The following is a 6905-nucleotide window of genomic DNA, read 5'->3' as shown; positions in this document are numbered from 1 at the left end:
ATTGAGATCCGTCCCTTGATTTCCTTTAGGATAAATTGGCTATCCTTATTAAACGCATACTTTGGGGAGTATGGTTTGAATTCTTTTTTCTTTTTCTGGGCCGGCTGTTTAGAGGAATCAGCCGCCCAGACCTCTTTCCTCTTCTCGTCTTTGTTTGACGACTGTTTCTGTCGTCCTTCTCTTTTGTCGGACCTTCTCCCGTCTGACTGTTTTGCCGTACTACAAAGATCAGTCGCCTGTATATAGGCTTCCGCTTCAATTAAGGCCTCTTGAAGAGTCGCCACCCTCTTTCGGACTAAATCAAATTTGAAGGTCGACCCGTCTTTGAGACCTCTGAAAAAGTCAGTATAGGCTACTTCATCCGGTAACCCTTGAATCTGTATTCTCATCAGGTTAAACCGCCTGATGTAAGAACGAAGCCCCTCCTTCTCGCCCTGCTGAATTGTTCCTAAATCAAGGGTCGTCTTCTTCGCAGGGATGTTCATGGCGAAGTTGGAGGTGAATAAGTAAGCAAGCGTCCTGAAGTTATTTATACAACCAGTCGGCAGGTTGCCGAACCATTGTTGTGCGATTCCTTTGAGAGTCGCTGGGAAACACTTGCACCAAGTGGGATCATCCAACCCTTGAAGGTACATCAGGTTGGTGAATGCCATCAGATGGTCTTCTGGGTTAGTAGTGCCGTCATAGGCGCCTACTAATACATTTTTCACTTTGGCCGGCTGAGCGGCTTCAGTAATTTCCTTGGAGAAGGCCGACGGCTGTTCACCAAGTCTAAGCAACCGTAGCTGCCAGTCCATAGGTTGGACATTTTTTGCTACATGTCCACCAAACGGAGGTGGCTGTAAAAAATACTATTGTTGCGGTACAAACGGTAAGTTTGGTACCGCCTGGTCGCTATGAAAGCCGGACTGACGGGAGGTGCCGCCTGACTGACCCTCATGATACGACTGAGTATGCCTCATCGAGGTATTTCGCAGACTGTCTTGGAAGTTTGAAGTAGAGGCCGACTCTGACAATCGGTCACTCTTCTTCTGCTCTAGCAGTAGCCGAGCGTCTGTGTATGTTTGCTTCGACCCGTCCGCCTGAATATGACGAACATGTTTCCTATTTCCTGGAGTAGGAAAACGGTATTTTGTGAAATCAAGGGCAGGTGGTTCCCGCTTCCTAGATTTAGGATGAGGAGTCGCCTCTCGCCCTTGAACTGGCTTCCTCTTCTGTGAAGTGGAGGGTTTCTTAGCCGACTGCTCCTTGTCCAGAGCAGGCGGCTTCTTGTTGATCAACTCTTGAATTTCTCCCTTGAAGTCCCTCATGAAGGTCATGAGTTCGTTCCTTGTGATGGGAACAGACCCACCAGTCGGCTGCTGCCGAACAGGCGGTGCGCCTGCTGGCTCACTTCCAGTTTGAAGATGTTCCCATTCTCTCCTTTCGGTATGACGGGTACGTTGGGCCCTTAGGGTCCCGTCTGAAGCTGTGTGAGCTTCAACTTCAAATTCATTCTCAGTATCGTGGTCCGACTGAACTTGAGGGTCGTCTAGGGGACGCCTCTCTTCAGGAGTCGGTACAGACTTGGATGCCATCTCAGAAGTACTCTCCCCACAGACGGCGCCAAATGTTTCGGGGTTTTCTGATGTCCTGCGGGAGAGTTACAATTCCGAGACTGGACCCGGACGCCTGTACCTGCAAAACAACGGAGACTCCTGGTGGTGGGAGCTCTGCCTCCGACGGTCAAGTTAGTACTTGATTAAGGGGTAATTAATGCGGAAATTAAAGTGATTGGGTCTCTCTAGGTGAGAGTGTTTAATGTATGTAATCTGCTTTTTAGCATGCCAATCATGTCCCCCCCTTAATGAGGATTAAGGGAGATATTTATAACCTTGGGAAACGTGCCAATCTTAGGTTTAGGTTAACCTAGGGCTGATTGGGCTTCCCTCGGAAGTTGGGCCTGGGTGGCCGGTTTCTCCATTAGGCATGGAGTATGCCACGTGTCATGACATAATAGGTCCAAGGTGGACGAATAAGCCTGTGCCACGTGGCAAGCCCTGACAGTTCCAACTGGGGGACACTTGGCAGGACCTGATTGACCCATGTGGCGCATTCCGATTGGTGGGAGCAAAATCCCCTAATCACTAATATTGCTCATTTGCTCAAGCTAGATATAAACCTAGTATAGAGATTAGAGAAGGTGATATAATTGCCATGCATAAGATTCTTAAACCTAAATTAATCAGTTGATTGTGGGTCGAGTCACACCTACATTGGTCATATATAACTTTCTCATATCTAGATGAAAATGATGAGTTTATCACCAATCATTGAAAACTATTGAGACAAATTTTCACCTTCACTTAAAAATATGTCTATTTAAAGTTCGTCCAATGATGTTCATTCTCGAGATTCAACCCACAAATAACATAAACCAAAATGAAACAAGATAAAAATATTTTTATACTGGCTCACAAGCATTCTGATCTAGCTACTGACTTAGGACATGCACACTATGTAACTATGTTTTATTTGTTGATTCCGAAAGCATTAAGATTCCATGCATGCCAGGAGCAACATTATCAACGATGTTACTAGTAATATGCATTAATTGCTTATGTGAATGAATTCATTTAATCATTCACTTACGTCTTATTATAAAATGCATTTAGCCAGGTTCAATTGTAATTAATTAATTTCAACGTAGAGCAATCATCAAAGGGAACAATATTAGTACCAATTAACATCTATGTAAGTCCTTTAGGAGAAATGAGTAGACAAAAGAGCACAAAGTCTTGACTTTACTTTCAATAATTTTTGTGCTTCTTTATTTAATCTTTAACATATTGGTGGGGGCTAGAACTAGGGGTGTACATGAACAGGACCGGACCTGAAAACCGACCTGACCCGGACCTGTTGGGACCGGACCTGACCCGGACCTGTAGATTCAGGTCCGGTCCCGGTCCTTGAAAATCAAGGTTTCCGGTCCCGGTCCGGATCAGGTCCAAACCCGGGGTTTTCAGGTCTGGACCTGAAACCCGTTAAAAATGCGTTTTTTATAAAAAAAAAAAAAAAAAAAAAAAAAAAAAAAAATCCCAAATTTCAAAAGAATCCGTTTCATTTTTGTTAACACACTAACCCTAACTCACTTCTCTCTCTCTCTCTCTCTCTCTCTCTCTCTCTCTCTCTCTCTCTCTCTCTCTCTCTCTCTCTCTCTCTCAGCCGACAAGCAAACACGGCAACACCCACTCCCTCCAGACCACCGCCCACCAGACGTCCAGACCAGCAGTGACTACACGCTGTACATCCTGCAACGACGAGTCGACGACTACACCCTGCATCTGCATCTCACTGTAAGTTCTTTTTTTTTTTTTTAATTAAATCTAATTATATTTGAATTGGGTATTTTGTATTTCAATTGCTTATAATGATTGTTTGATGTTTGCATGTTTGTAAGTTCTGTTTTTTAGTTAATTTTTTTTCGAATTCATGATTTTTTTTGAGGTTTTTTTTTATTTATTTTAAGTAACTGTTTTTGAATTATTTTAGTTCATTTGTTTCGAATGCATGTTGAATTTTGGTATCCTGTAAGTTCTTTTTTTTTTTTAAATTAAATCTAATTATATTTGAATTGGGTATTTTGTATTTCAATTGCTTATTATGATTGTTTGATGTTTGCAAGTTCTGTTTTTTAGTTCATTTTTTTCGAATTCATGATTTTTTTTTGAGGTTTTTTTTTATTTATTTTAAGTAACTGTTTTTGAATAATTTTAGTTCATTTGTTTCGAATGCATGTTGAATTTTGGTATCCTGTAAGTTCTTTTTTTTTTAAATTAAATCTAATTATATTTGAATTGGGTATTTTGTATTTCAATTGCTTATTATGATTGTTTGATGTTTGCAAGTTCTGTTTTTTAGTTCATTTTTTTCGAATTCATGATTTTTTTTGAGGTTTTTTTATTTATTTTAAGTAACTGTTTTTGAATTATTTTAGTTCATTTGTTTCGAATGCATGTTGAATTTTGGTATCCTGTAAGTTCTTTTTTTTTTAAATTAAATCTAATTATATTTTAATTGGGTATTTTGTATTTCAATTGCTTATTATGATTGTTTGATGTTTGCAAGTTCTGTTTTTTAGTTCATTTTTTTCGAATTCATGATTTTTTTTGAGGTTTTTTTATTTATTTTAAGTAACTGTTTTTTAATTATTTTAGTTCATTTGTTTCGAATGCATGTTGAATTTTGGTTTCTTTCGATTTGTGTGTTTAAAATCTGTTTATTCCGTGAATTTGCTGGGAGTAGATTGATAAATCAGAAAAGATTGATAAATCTGTTTAAAGTAGATTGATAAATCTGTTTAAAATCTGTTTCTTTCGAATTTAGTTCATATTGTAGAATTTGCTGCCTTGTTGGTGTATTGTATATTTGTATGTATTCTGTTTATTTTGTGAATTCAATTTGAATTGTAATTGAATTCTATCGTTTTATATGTTTAGGATCAACAAGAACCACGGATTCTTACTCTTGCAATGTAAGTTGTTCTCACATTTTTTTATAAAATGTTATGTGTTTATAATTGTTACTTAAAAATTACTTATATTGTGTATAATTATATTGAAGATTGTGTATAATTATATTGAAGATGGAGAGCTCTCAATCCAAAAGATCTGCTGCTTTTTCTTAAGAAATGTCACAGCCACTTTTTGAAAAGGATATGGAAGAATTGCAATCTACTTTGCCTCCAGATAAGAAGTTAAAAGCGGGGCGGGAATACATATGGAACAGAAAAAGTAAGAGGATATGGAAGAAAATTTGAAAGAGTTACAAGAAATGGAGAAAGGTAGTATTAATTTTATGTACTTGTAATTTTGTTAACCAAATTTATTATTTCATTGTTATCATTCATTAATATATTCTATAATGTTTTTTTATTTAGAGGTGCAACATAATGTATCTAACGATGGAGACGATGAAGTTGTTTTCGTTGACTCATTAGTGTGAATCACGCAATCAAAGGGAAAGCAACTCGCCAAAATTCAAGTTGTCTTTGGATAATTTATGTATTTCTAGTATTTGAGACTTAGAGACTTTATGTAATTTAATGAATTATTTGTTATATTTGAGACTTATAGATTTTATGTAGTTTTTGTCATTGATATTTTAAGATTTTATGTAAACAGGTCTATAATTAGGTCCAACAGGTTATTTATTTTCTTTAAAAAAAAACAAAAAAAAAAACACACAAAACAGGTCTGTTCAGGTCTGGACCTGACCCGGACCTGATTGCTCAGGTCTGGACCTGACCCGGACCTGCTGAATCAGGTCCGGTCCCCGGTCCTCAGAATTGGCTGATTCAGGTCCCGGTCCTAACAGGTCCGGTCCAGGTCCGGTCCGGTTTTGGACCGGTGTACAGCCCTAGCTAGAACAAGTCTAAACTCGACATGATGTGTGCATTATATTACATGGAATTAAGATTCACACAAATTTATCTCTCTTCAAAATAGCTAGAAAAATCCTTTGCTTCTATATATCGGAATTTTAAAAAAATGTCGTAATGTAAAGGCTATTTATAAGTCAATTTAGGTATTGTATTGAGTGACCCGAGCCTATCATTCAATATCTTGTGGGACATTATTATTGAGAACCAATTGGAAATATTCTCCACTACAAATTGTGTAATGTATCTCTCTTATCCTTGTCAAAAACCCACCTGAACTAGTCATTTATAAAAATTATGCCATTATCCTAAAGTTTGTTGCCTGGTGGTCATCACTGCGTGCATCATTAATCTACTAAAAGGACCAAAGCATATTCTATGGCTCTTATAGACCGATATATCAGCTTACTCACAACATAAGAAACCCTACTTATCTATTAATTATTACTAAAATAAAATATTGCTGACATTATCTCTCCTCAAAACTGTATACGTGTCGTTTTCTTATTAAATTGTTTCCCGCCTAAAATCATTGATGATGTCATTTTATTGTAATTTTTTTTTTGAAGGGATTTTTTTTCTTTTGTGTGATAATTCGTAAACAAGCTAATTAAGTTCTTTCAACAACTTTAATATAGTAACCGAAGTATAGTAAATTGAATAGAAACTGTATTCCTTTTTTTTTTTTATTTAAAGATCTATCATTCCCTCTCCTCAATTCCTTAACACTAATATTCAAATGTCCAAAAATTTCCTGAAATATTCAAACTGTATTTCTTTTAAGAAATCTCCTTCCAATAAATTTATGACAAAATTGAAAAAAATCATTATATATACGAGTTCTATACTATAATATATATATTTTTTTTATTAAAACCGTGTGTCGCGCGGTTTTAATCTAGCCATATCATATAGTACAAATACAATAATACAATGCAAAGATATATAAAAACAATTCGTCCAGGTTACTCATTGTACAATCTGTTATGCCGAAAGGCATAAATTGCCTATGCATATGCTCACAAGGTACAAATATATAGGTAAAAAAATAGTCTTGACCGTGCCATATACAATGTACACTCGATTGTACGTATGTTCGAGAATATCATATATATATATATAAATATAATGGTTTACCTTTGGATTATTCCCGGCCATCATTTTAAGTTTTTAACCTTAAAGCTACTAATTGAAACCGTTCATTAATCTAATGTAAAAGGGGTCCTCTCTAATTAATTATAATTAGCTTGAAACTATAACTAGTGGAATTAGTCAAATGAACTTGATTGCGAAAGAACTACTTTATTGAATTCTACCAATCGATTTAGTGTAAATTGATTATATTAAAGGAGGTAGCAATTACGAGTTCGTACATGCGTAATATTAATTACTGACTTAGAAAAAAATATACTCCTTCCGTCCAATATATAGTTCCTGATTGTGTCACGGTACTTAAGAAATAGGAGGAGAAAGTAGATAAAGTACA

The 6905-nt window shown here is 36.5% G+C and overlaps 1 long non-coding RNA gene across 3 annotated transcripts; it reads left to right on the top strand.

Annotated features, from left to right (window-relative positions):
• Nucleotides 1-3137: 3137 nt before the first annotated feature.
• LOC110687373 lies at nt 3138-5220 on the top strand. 3 transcript variants are annotated; one of them, XR_002504432.1, is made up of 4 exons: nt 3138-3335; nt 4479-4513; nt 4625-4822; nt 4919-5220. It is a non-coding gene; the product is annotated as an uncharacterized LOC110687373 (long non-coding RNA). The 3 variants fall into 3 exon arrangements; XR_002504431.1 differs by having other exon boundaries at nt 4603-4822; XR_002504430.1 differs by lacking the exon at nt 3138-3335 and having other exon boundaries at nt 4148-4822.
• Nucleotides 5221-6905: the final 1685 nt, after the last annotated feature.

The sequence above is a fragment of the Chenopodium quinoa genome, unplaced genomic scaffold, assembly GCF_001683475.1.
Source record: "Chenopodium quinoa cultivar QQ74 unplaced genomic scaffold, ASM168347v1, whole genome shotgun sequence".
NCBI lineage: Eukaryota > Viridiplantae > Streptophyta > Magnoliopsida > Caryophyllales > Amaranthaceae > Chenopodium > Chenopodium quinoa.
This window is presented reverse-complemented; position numbering and strand designations above follow the sequence as displayed.